At 41.7% G+C, this 12,061-nt stretch overlaps 1 protein-coding gene across 5 annotated transcripts in view; it reads left to right on the forward strand.

The window, feature by feature from the left end:
- RUNX2 (RUNX family transcription factor 2) overlaps positions 1-12,061 on the forward strand; it is a 348,854-nt gene that overhangs the window by 108,741 nt on the left and 228,052 nt on the right. The window lies entirely within an intron of this gene.

Raw genomic sequence — 12,061 nt, forward strand, 5'->3', positions numbered from 1 at the left:
GTGTTTCCCATGGTCTAAGAATGTGTTTTAACTTTTTAACTCGCCCACTCAATTCCCTTTATAGAGAGCACACTGCTTAATTACAAAGAATTTATTTGCAAATGATAACTTGCTTGATTGTTACAACACTGTTGTTTGCTCATGTTCTAGTAATTGCCATAGATAGTTTCTTTAGCAGATAGAGTCAAGCCAGACTTAAATCCAACTTGGTTTATTTGTCTCCTGGGACATCTGAAAGGTTGAACCAGCATCATTTGAAGGCAGTGCCCATCATCCATTTGGGCTAATATGCATTTTCCTCTTAAATCTAAATTAAAACAGGTTTGCTCCCCCCTCCACCCCTAAAACTGATTTGAACATACTTACCAGAGCTGAATTTAAATATGTTTAAAGATTAAATATTATTTAATACATACAACCTTAAAAATTCCGTGCCAATGGAAACATCACACAGAACTCCGCCTTTGATGAGTGAATCCACTGGAGATGTAGCCATTGTGTTTGGAGAGTTTAATTTGGCTTGTGGTGGAGGGACAGCTGGCAGAAATCTTTGTTATATAATGATACACCTGCCAAGACAATGGCATAGCTCTTCTTCTCCTAAAATCGAGAGCAAAGGGCTGGTGAAGTTTTGCCTCCCCTCTGCCCCTGGGGCTGCCTGTCCTTGAGCCATGGGAAGACGTGTTGCCTTCCACTCCTCTTGCACTGTCTCTTCTCACGAAGGCTGACTGCTTGCCCAAACGAGGGAGGTTTCCTGCCTGACAAGTCGGTCTTTGAGGTTTTTCTTTTCTCCGTCTTTCATGTGTATGGCGTTCTTCTAGGTTTCCCAACAATGGGAGCGCTGGCTCTGTCTGCTCAGGTTAAGAGTGTCCTGTTAGGTGGTGGCCACACACACGTCTCTGGTTGCCCCGTCTCTGGTCCTCAGGGCCAGCAATCATGCAGTGCAGGTGAATGGATCAGCCTAGGGCTATCTGGCCTGATTTCAGATTTTTGCCTGACTTTTCTGGACCACTGTCCGTCTGGAACGATGGCTTAGGATGGAAGACATCTAGCATTTTATCTGATTAGCCCCCGAGTTCCTGAAAAGGCAGGGACATCCCTCAATAATGCACCAAGCAGGATGGTAGTCTTTTCACGTTTAACACAACTAATACTTATCTTGTAAAGATGTTTCCTGCTGATCTCAGCTGCTTTTCTCAGTTCTTGGAAAAACCATCACTGTGTGTGTGTGTATGTCTCTCTTTCTCTGTGTATATCTCCAGATGCTCACAAGTTGATGCTCAGACTTGATGGTTGGGAGAGGAAGCAGGGGAAGGTGGGTGCTGCCTCATTCTGAAAGTGGTGACAAAAAGAAGGAGGTAGAACAGCTTTGGGAGAGTCACTTCTCTTTCAAGCAAGGGTAGTATCACCTCATTCCCAGGAGGCCATTGGCAGAATGAACAGTTGCTAGGCTCAGTCCCTGTAAAGACAGAGAAGTGCTCTGAAAGCAGTGAGAGTTAGGGATAGAGCAGATAGTATGCATGTGACCTGAGTTTAGGCTTTTGATGCTGCTGAAGGTGCTGGGGAGAAGCAGATATAGAAATCGAGTGGCGGACCTCTGCCCTAGATCTGCTCACAAACCAAAAATATCTGTGGAAATGCGATGTCATTTCTCTGACATCACAAGGTGACTGGCCAAACTCAGTGTCTGGCTGTGTCTGGTATCAGTAACATTTTAATCCTACAACCTGAATTCTCAGTACGGGGTTATTTCCTTCTGTCCTGCTCTTGGCCGTCTGAGCATTGGATGTTTGTAAGTAAAACCCTCTTCTCAATATTGTTCTTTAGTTTTGAGACTCCCACGTGTGGAAAATGCCCAAGATTTTCAATTTCCTTCAACTGTGAGTTGAAGGCTTTTAATTGATAGGTGTGTATATAATGTTAAATGAAGAATCCTCTAGAACATGAATTGGCAGCCTTTTTTTGTAACGTGCCCGATAGGAACTGATTTCAACTCTCTGGGTCCTATGATATCTGCCACAGGGACTCAACTCTACCAGTGTAGCTCAGAAGCAGCCTTCAACAATACATAAACAAATGGTAGTGGCTGCATATCAATAAAACTTTATTTACAAAAATAGGTTGGGGGGTGGTCAGATTTGGCACACAAGTTGTGGTTTGCCAACCACTGCTCTAGACTTCTTCAAAGTGGCTTATTTTCTCAACCGTTAACAGAGAAGAGATTTAGGAAAATTCTGAGGGAAGAAAAAAAAGACAGTGAGTGCAATTGTTTTAGCATCTTCTCCCACAAAATTTTAATTCTGTAAGTAATGGTTGTTATTGAAAGACTGTACGTCTGTTTCTTACTGTGAAAGTTTGAAGGGATTGAGTATTTTTGCTCTCTTGGTCCTGTTTTCAGAAGATCACAGTATAAGTTGAAAAGACTACTTCTGGCAGATGAGCTGTTTGAACAAGGACAGGTTCCAGGTTAACTGGTTGGGTCTTTACTCAGCAACAGGACAGTGATTAAGGGTGTGGGCTTTTGCATCAGGCTGTCTGGATTGAAAGCCCGGGATGCCACCATTCACCAGTTGTGTGGTGATAAGCAAGTTACCTAAGTTGTCTTGGCCTCAGTTTCCTCCTCTGCTAAAGTGAGAAAAATAATTAATAATAAAGTGAGAAGACTAATAATAGTATCTTCCTCATCCGTTGCTGCAAAGATGTTAAGTGATGTCATGTATCTAAAATGCACAGCCCAGGGACTGTCGGGCAGTAAGTGCTCAGTAAGCATGAGCTATTATTACATCAGTTTCAGCGTCAGAAGTTTGCTGTAGTTTTTGCTTAGAGTACACTTCCAGGAAATAGATACCATCTAGCTTCTGTTCTCTCCGGTAATATTTTTTTTTGTTTTCTTGCAGATGGCTTTACTAATTTCTGCTCATTAGTAAATGACACTAATAAGTGTTATAAATTGTGCTAGAGCAGGTATTCATGCTGCCTGGGGACAGCTGGGCAGAACTGATGATAAACAGCTTGTTCACAGCAAAGTCCAAGAGAGGATGCTAGGGCACCGATGCCGCCCTTGGAGGCCCCACTTATCAGCCCATCTGCCAAGGCTTGCTTTTCACTCAGAAAATCAGAAAGGTTTCATCCTTCCATGTTTTCTGTCTCTGGCAGCTGAACGGGTACTGTCACATCACAAACAACTCCTTCTCTTAATATACACATCTGGCGCTGGCAGTTGGACGAACTTCATAAGAGCACATGATCATCACTCATTACAAGATTAAAAAGTACCCCATGGCATCATTGATGTTTTTTAACTTTGATCTTTTGCAGTTGTGATTCATCTCAGTTATAAAACTTCCCTTTAAAGGAACACAGCCGATGACTTATTAGAACCTTCGTCTTAAGTAGCGTAAACATGAGAATGGTACACATCTTTACAAAATGCCATTTATTTTCTCCGCCAGCTTATCAGTTTAAGACATGACATCATGCTTAAGATCCCAAATTTGTCAGCCTTGTGTTTAGGCAAGGCATTTTGACCTTCTGTTGGCAAGTTAGCTCTGAAGAGGTACTGCCGTACGTTCACCAGCAGAAGTCAGTGGAGCAGCAGCAGCTATAGTAATGCATTTGGATGCCTGACTCTTTCAAACATCAGATTCTATTAGGATCTTTTGTTCCACATATGCAGTTGCTTCCAACTGCAGTCCTTTTGAAAGAACTTCTCCAGGAAGATGAAATCTTGCTCAGTGGTGTCATATTCTACTGTTGTATTTCTGAGTTAAGGAGGAAGAGTGATGGAAGGGTATTATTGGCTGTGCAGAGGATGGAAAAAGTAAATCACCTTACACAGTCAGAAGTCTTTTTATTCTCTTGCTGCTCTGTCAGTTATCTCTTGCTAAATAACAAACCATCCCCAAACACAGTGGCTTAAAATAGCAACCAGGGAATTCCCTGGTGGTTCAGCGGTTAGCACTCTGTGCCTCTACTGCAGGAAGCCTAGGTTTGATCCCTGGTCAAGGAACTAAGATCCCAAAAGCTTCCTGATGCAGAAAAAAGTAAAAATAAATAAATAAATAAATAAAGACCAAAAAAAAAAAAAAAAAGGAAAAGAAACAGCCACTAGTTTATTATTTCTCACGACTCTGTGGGTTGACTGGGGTTCATCTGGATGGGTTTTCTATGGTCTTTCTTGCGGTAAGATGGCAGCTGGTGCTGGAACATGCCTGATGGTCTCAGTCCCTTGTCTGGTGCCTTCATGGGGTGACTGGAAGGTTAGGCTCAGCAGGAAGGGGGCGACAGCTGGGCCTGTCTCTGTCTCCTATAGTTCCAGAGCCTCCCCTCTCCGTGTGGCCTTTTCTGTTGGAGTCTGACTTCCTATGTGGCAGCTCAGGGTTCCTTTGGGTGCAAAAGTGGGAACTTTCTGGCCTTTGTAAAGCTTCTTAAGGCTCAGAATTGGAGTAGAGTCACTTCTTACATATTCTATTGGTGAAAACAAGAGACATGTGCAGCCTGGCCTTGAGGGGAAAAAAATCTTGCAAGATGAATGATGGGGATGGTGGTTCACTGGACCATCAATGTCACCTACTTCCATCAGTGCTTATATTGGAAATATCATTGCTGCCACAGGAGAAATGATTTTTTGAGGTACCATTTCCTGAAAAATCTTCTGACTTTTTATTCTGGAAGACATCTAAAGTTCTTCAAGGTCACTCCAAGTTCCAGTGCTAGTAGCTTCACTTTGAATTAGACCAGTTTGGTAATTACCAGATGAATGAGGGGTGGGTGATAGCTTGTGGTGCTTGGTATCAGCAGGTCAATAGTAAGTCAAGCCAGATCAGTCCTCTTATGGGAGAAGAATATTAGATATTTGAACATAAAGAGGTTATTTGCCTTGCTTGGCAGCTGGGCAAATCTGTAGCCAAAGTATCTTATGGATCCTCAAATGAACAAGCCTGGTGGTTTTATGCTGTCTACCACTCAGCTTTACAAATTCTCCCTTGTCAGTACACCTGCAAATCTGATACCTAATGCACATGAATGGGTTTCTAAGAGCTTCCGTGTGCTGTGCCCCAGGGAAGTAAATCATAGTTACCCTTCAGGAGAGACCAAAGCCATCATCTGTATCTTTGCTACTGGGACACTTTTGGTCAGTGCTGGCCACCTACCTGTCCTGAGCTGGGGGGAGAAGGGGAAAGCCCTGCCTTTTCTTTCCTACGATCTGGCTCCTTTCCTGCAGGCTTGGTGCATGGCTACAGCACTGCTCTGCTTAACTCCTTCTGTGACTTCAGTAGGGCTAGCTTAGGTGATGGAGAACCTCTCTGGGTGTGCAGGGTACCCTGTGTGTTTCAGGGCCGTCTCAGCACTCGGCTTCACCAGCTTGTCAGGGTCATGTCCGGCAGCCAAACTGTTTTCTTTTCCTGCTTGCTTCTTGTCACCTGTGCCCAGTTCATTGCACGTTTTTAATTCTTTAGAGAACATTTTATTATTCTACATTCTTGTGCACCTCTGATTGCAGAAGTTTTACCTTATAAACTGAACATTTAAGACAGACTTAAATAAAACAGTGGTCTGTGGCCTGAAGCATCTCATTTTTCTCCCATGCTGTTCCACCCAGTTCTTTAAAAAATTTTGTTTTTAATGAATATTAAAAATTTCCATAAAGACTATTTTTGTTCAAGTTTAAAATATTGTTATTGTTCACTGTTCTTTAGTTGCTCAGTTGTGTCTGACTCTTTGTGACCCTGTGGACTGCAGCATACCAGGCTTCCCTGTCCTTCACCATCTTCCAGATTTTGTTCAAACTCATGTCCGTTGAGTCAGTGATGCCATCCAACTATCTCATCCTCTGTTGCCCCCTTCTTCTTCTTCTGTCAATGTTTCCCAGCATCAGGGTCTTTTCTAAAGAGTCTGCTGTTCACATCAGGTGACTGAAGTATTGGAGTTTCAGCTTCAGCATCAGTCCTTCCAATGAATGTTCAGTTTAAAATATATCTTTTATTTATTTGTTTAATTTTTGTCCACACCCTGCAGCATGTGGGCTCTTACTTCCCTGACTGGGGGTCAAAAGCATACCCCCTGCATTGGAAGGTGAAGTCTTAACCACTGGACCACCAGGCTAGTCGCTCTATCCAGTTCTCCAGCCCCAGAAAGGGTGGCAAGAATCATGGTCTTGGCATTCGCTATTCCTCATTGCAGATGGTGTCAGTGGCAGCTGGCTTTTCTCCTCCACTGCTCTTCACCCTGGTTGGGTGTAGGAATAGACTTTAATGGTGCCTGGCCCCTGATCTTTGCTTATTTATCAGTGGTGGATGCTGATATAGAGCTTGGTCAGATGTGAAAAAGGACGGGAAACATGTAAAGTGTGTTGGATGAAAGGACAGCAAAATTGTTTTAAAGCTGTTTGATTTGTCTGGACACAGTTCGTATGTTCACATTCTTGCTGTTTGTGAAGACAATTTGAGAAATGCTTGATAAGCCTCGTACCACATCCCTGATGCCACAGGCCTGAATTTTAGTCTCTGGTTGGAAGTGTTAGTAAAAAAAAAAAAAAAACCAAAAAAAAAAAACCCTCAAGTTTTTTTTAAATGGGAAAACATTTTTTTTTCTTTTGGAGTGAAAGATTCTTTAAATTCTATAGGGCTTTACAATTTTTAAACGTTTCACACACATGATATTTTTTAAAGTTTTTTTTTTTTTTTTAATGTGGACCACTTTTTAAAGTCTTTGTTGTGTTTGCTACACCATTACTTCTGTTTTATGCTTTGATATTTTGGCCACCAGGCATATGGGATCTTAGATCCCCGGCTAAGGATTGAACACACACCCCCTGCATTGGAAGGTGAAGTCTTAACCACAGGACCACCAGGGGAGTCCCTACACATGGTTTTTTATTGTCCCATAATAACCCCTTTTATGCCCCCCTTACTCCTGCATGGCACCCACCTTCCTTCTTCCCACTGGTAACCACTAGTTTGTTTTGTATATCTGTGAGTCTGCTTCTTTTTTGTTTTATCCACTAGTCTGTTGTATTGTTTAGATTCCACATATAAGTGATATCACATAGTATCTGTCTCTCTGTGTCTGGCTGACTTCACGTTGCATAATGCCCTCCAAGTCCCATCTACTGCAAAAACGCCCTCCACTTCTTGACTTGCAGACTTCCCGTGGCTCTTCCTTGGCACGGTGCTCAAGGAGTGGCAGTGAGGGGTCCATGCCACATTTTGATACTCACAAGGCAGCAACCACAAGCAGCAGTTTGATGGTCATAAATATGTACCCTCTGGTCACTAAGATCCAAACCATCATTGACCACCTTTGACTTAAGAGAATAATCACAGTTGAAAAAAACTGTTCCCTTTCCTATTTTCCTTAAGGAGGATGGTGAGGGAGTCAGAAGCGCTGGTGGAAGTTAAGTCTGGTGGTTGGTGGAATGTACTCTTGAGAGGAGCAGTTTTAAATCTCTTGCAGTACTTTTTTTTTTTTTTTTCTGTTGACTGACTGTCAGGAGCTGGGAAGATGGCCAAGAAGGAAATGACACATCGAGAGGCATTTTGTGTTGTGCAATATTCTGTGGAACTGATGCAAGGCTATATGGCCTGTTTACACATTCCTTCGCTCGCAGACAGCATGGCAGTAATTGAATTCAGCAGCACATGGCATGCTGCAGCAAGGAGCCGGGCCTTCACATCCTTTCATGGCAAATTATCGCAGCCGTTAAAACACGCTCATGTCCCTCCTTTGCACTCTCCCCTGGCTTCTCAGTTCTGAATGTGCTTTCTGACTGTATGGGACGTGTGTTCACAAGCAGCGTGGCTTTCCCAGGTAGAGCTCCCTGTCCACAGACACAGTTCCCATTGATATATTTACTTCTCACTAAATATAGCAAGCAGCGTGGCAGGTTTTCAAGCTCTCTGTGCTCTCAAAACACACCGACTGGACCCAAGTGTGTCACCGGCTTATATCTCACTGGAAGTCAGAAGTCATTCATTCTTCAAACAGTGCTAAATACTTGAGAGAGAGAAAAAAATACATTTTTGGGGCTTTATTTTATAAAAAATAAATTTTCCTTCCCGAGAGAAAGAATTTCCAATAGATCACTGAACTACTTCTATTTTGTTTGTACTATAGCATTTGCTTCAGGAAGGGCTGGACCAGGGCAAAATAGGAGATACTTGAGAATAACAGAGAAAAAAGATTCGTTATGCTGCTCTTCATATTCAGACTTGTCCCTACCTAGCATGTTATAGGATACCTTTATAATGTCAGCTAACATCATAGTCTTATCATAGACCTGTCTTTGGTCTTCATATAAAATCTCTGAAGTCTTTATTTAGGCAAGCGTGGAAAATAATTGCTCACTTTTTCGAGAAACTCTTGGAAATTAAGCCAGTGCATAAAAAGTACATAAATCAACGGTATTAATTCAAGGTCATATGCAGAAGACTGTATTTGGGATACGGTGCTTAAGTATTAATAGCAAAGGAAGAGCTCCCTGTTCCTCTCGAAATTTCTCTGCTGCTGTGCTCTGGTGGTGGGACTCTGCTTGCAGACGAAAGTACTTCATTAAAATTCAGGATTATGGCTTATGTCCAGACTCCTCTAAGAAAGGTAACTCAGATTTAAACTCATACTAAGATAAAAAATAAGTCATCTCGAATCCTTTATTGGGAGGAGGCTTGGGAAGATGAAGGGAGAATGATCAACCAAGTCCTTGTACTAAATGTAAACACAGAGTCGGGTGGGCAGGCCGGGCCTTTGCTGGCCTTAAGGCAGTCATCGCCAAGTTTAAGGGTTGCAATTTTGCAGCAGGTCAGCCCTAGCAGTGTGGATTCCTGATGTCAGGTCTGATGTAGGATTCTGTAGTCTCATGGTATGAAGTTTTGGTTTTTATATTTTCATATTTACCCCCTTTGCAGATATTTCCCTTTTATAGAGTAGTTCTCAGCTAGTTTTGTTCTAGGTATGTGCTGACTCTTTCCTCTCTGGTTAGCAAATTATCATTCAATTTCTGTTTTTCTTTTAATTATCATTATTACTATTTTAATGTGTCTGTTTGTCTCAATGAGATTCATTATAATCTCTGTCCACCTCAGATAATAGAACCTTACTATACTTTTTTTAAAAAAAGATAATTTTTATTGGAGTATTGTTGCTTTATCAGTTTCTGCTGTACAGCAAGGTGAATCAGTAAAGTATCAGTGAAGTATTAGGACTGTAGCCCGCCAGGCTCCTCTGTTCATGGAATTCTCCAGGCAGGAATACTGGAGTGGGTTGCCATTCCCTTCTCCAGGGGATCTTCCTGGCCCAGGGACTGAACCCAGATCTCCTGCATTGCAAGCAGATTCTTTACCATCTGAGCTGCTAGAGGAGAGATAGAATCAAACTTATGGTTACCAAAGGGGAAGGGGAAGGGATAAATTAGGAGTTTGGGATTAGCTTGTGCACACTACTATATATAAAATAGATTAAACAGCAAGGACTGACTGTATAGCACAGGGAACTATAGTCAATGTATTGAAAGGTTACTTTGAATAACTTATAATGGAAAAGAATCTGAAAAAGAATAGATATTGATCTCTCTATATCTGTTATACATAGATCTATATTATATAGATTATATTATTATATATAGGTTATATATTATATTAATAATATTATTATAAATACCAATGTATTAATATATTATATATTAATATATATTAATAATAATATATAGATTATATTATTATATAGATCTATACTATATCTATACCTATTATATATCTATAGATCCATATCTATTACATATCTATATATAAATATATCATAATATATAATATAAATCTATATAAAACTATATTATATATCTAATGTATCTGTTGCATGATATATATATATGTATTCTTTTTCAGATTCTTTTCCATTATACATTATTGCAAGATACTGAGTATAGTTCCCTCTGCTATACAGTAGGTCCTTGTTGTTTAATCTATTTTATATATGTAGTAGTGTGCACAAGTTAATCCCAGACTCATCCCTTTCCCTTTTGGTAACCGTAAGTTTGATTCTGTCTCTTCTCTTGTTGTTGTCTGATATTTTTATCTTTGTTTTATGCTTCCTGAATTAGTCATCATCAGTATTTAAACTGTTTATTTCATATTTGCCTGTATGTTTATCAGTTTATTGGCTCACCATTCCTTCCTACACGTGGGTCCTTCCTTCTGGATTTAGTTTTCTTGATGTATGTTCTTTAGTAGTTCTTTCAGTGAGAACCTGTTCCAGGTAGACCCAGTTTTTGTTCCTGAAAAATGTTGGCAGTTGTGGCCACTGGCTGCCAGTGTGGTGTGGTGTGAGAGGGGACCTGTGGAGAGTCCAGCTGCTCAGGGGGCTGGGGAGCCACACTTCCGGCCATTCTTTGGGCTGAGACTTTCAGGTGGTCGTGATCAAACTAGTGGAGTGGCACTTAAGGGAATGGGACCCAGGACTTCCATGGATGATGGATGAGGGAAAGAGGGATGCTCTGAAAAGTCCGGGGCCAGTGAGGGGAGGGGTGGTGGGAAGAAATGTTCCTGCAGACAGAAGGGGAGAAGACAAAGGCAGGGGTATTTAGGGAGAGGAAACTCAACTTTCGGCTTCACTGTTTCCTCATGGTCAGACCCTATGGTGCTTTGTAACTTTCTATCCAAATTTATGGTAACAAGCTCTGTCATTGCACTTGACTCTCTGAGGTTATCTGGCTGCTGCTCATTGAACAACCAGAGCAGCACTTCTTAGATGTTGTATCCACACGTTTTCTGTCATTTTAGTGAGAGTATAGGATTCAGAACCAAAAGATGCTTCATTTAACAAAAGATGGTAAACTAGTCATTAAATGAAGCAGGGGAGAAAACAGGTGTGAGGACTAGAGGGGCATGGTTTGAGAGCTGGGTTCACACCCTTGGGTAGAACTCTCTGTAGGCAAAGTGGACGGAGGGCCTCCAGTGTTGGCTCTGTGCAACTCTCATCAAAGTGGCTGGTGGGGAAGAGGTCAGATGACACGCAAGCAAGCTGGTACTTTCCACCTTTCCGTGAACTCTCGCACTCTTTATGTACCCTGTGTGACATGCATCTTCTCGTCCCTTGCCTTCTTGGTGTTAATTCTCATGAGCTACAGCTTGTGTGGCAATGCTAGCGTGCATTTTGCTAGGCAGAACTCAGGGTGATTTAACCTGGACTCTATGCCTTCTTAGGGTTGGCCCTGAAAATTATTCATAGAAAAATATGAGCCCTTTAGAGAGATTATGAAGGTCCCGAAACACTGTTATACCGGAAGTGAAAAGAAATATAGATGTGTTAAAAAAAAAAGTGATTGTGAAGTCTAGGTTACTAATTCTAGAGCTTTGGTTTCTGTTTCATCTCCTCACCATTCACTCTATTCTACAAAAACAAGTTACAGTGTTTTTTGCTCCATGAGGGCTGTTTCAGAGCAGCGTAATGGGGAATTCATCTGTAGGTATCGTTTGTGTGGAAGATGTGGATTCGGTTATGGTTGAGGGAGTGGGAGGACTTGAAAAGTCCTCTTCTGAGATCTCAATGCCATCTTAGTGACCCTAGGAAAATCCCTACACTTCTCTCCAGTTCAGTTTCTTCGTCCTTTGAGTGGAAGTAGACATGAAGACAACTTCAGAGTAGCTGGGAGTAACTTGCAAGGAATGATCATAAACTGCTTGGCACACATGAAGGGCAACTTAAGTACCAAATAGTAATTATATAGCGCCTTTCTGCCAAGGAGTTCCAGAGGCTTAGACATTACCTCACTGGTTCTCTTTATATCCCTTTGAGGAATATATTATGCCTTTTACAGGTGGGTAAACTGAGGCATGGGCACTTGAAAACTCATTTGCTGCATGTCGGTCTACAAGTCAGCAGATGATTTATGGAGGTGGGCAAGGAGCCCAGGTCTCTTCCTGTTCAGTTATTCACTGCTCAGACTCCCTGATGCTTTGTCATTAAAGTTGTGGAGCTCCTGGTATCGTGCCCAGGATATTCTTGATTGATGTTCTGAAGTAGTGTTACCTGAGAGGCAAGCCTGGTGATGTGGCAGCCTTGCTATATA

Source organism: Bos javanicus, chromosome 23 (assembly GCF_032452875.1).
Source record: "Bos javanicus breed banteng chromosome 23, ARS-OSU_banteng_1.0, whole genome shotgun sequence".
NCBI classification, from domain to species: Eukaryota; Metazoa; Chordata; class Mammalia; order Artiodactyla; family Bovidae; genus Bos; species Bos javanicus.